This window comes from Solanum dulcamara, chromosome 8, assembly GCF_947179165.1.
Source record: "Solanum dulcamara chromosome 8, daSolDulc1.2, whole genome shotgun sequence".
Lineage (NCBI taxonomy): Eukaryota > Viridiplantae > Streptophyta > Magnoliopsida > Solanales > Solanaceae > Solanum > Solanum dulcamara.
In genome coordinates this window covers 24766681-24767207 of record NC_077244.1, presented here as the reverse complement: position 1 = coordinate 24767207, position 527 = coordinate 24766681, and positions in this window count along the sequence as shown.

Genomic DNA, 527 nt, shown 5'->3' with positions numbered 1-527 from the left:
CTCCGAAAAGATGGCCAAGTATGAGTAACGGCCATCTTCCGCCTTCTGAGTAGCAACAGGAACTTGAGATGGTTCCACTGCCAAGACTTGGTATGGGCAATATGGTGCACTCCCAATACTTTATAAGAACTATTTGGAAAAACTACATACATTTACAACTCTTTTTGTTAAAAATATACATGGCTAGCCAAACTTGGGTCGTTTGGTATGCTTGATCACATAGGTAAGGATATTGGGATATTTCATAGGACTATTTTGTTCCACTTGATAGTAATTTAACCATTTTAGACAAATAATGGTATAAAACATTCTTGAGATTATTATTATTTAATACCTCAAATTAAACAATTAGATAAAATCTTAAATTTTATTCTGAAATAATTATCCGTACCTTATTTATCAAACGGTTTTAGCAGCCGTCTAAAGAAATACTTCTTCGGTTTCATATTAGATGGGCATTTTTAATTTTACACGGTAAATAAAAAATCATTAATATGTTAGAAGATTTTACTATTTTGCTCTCTGTT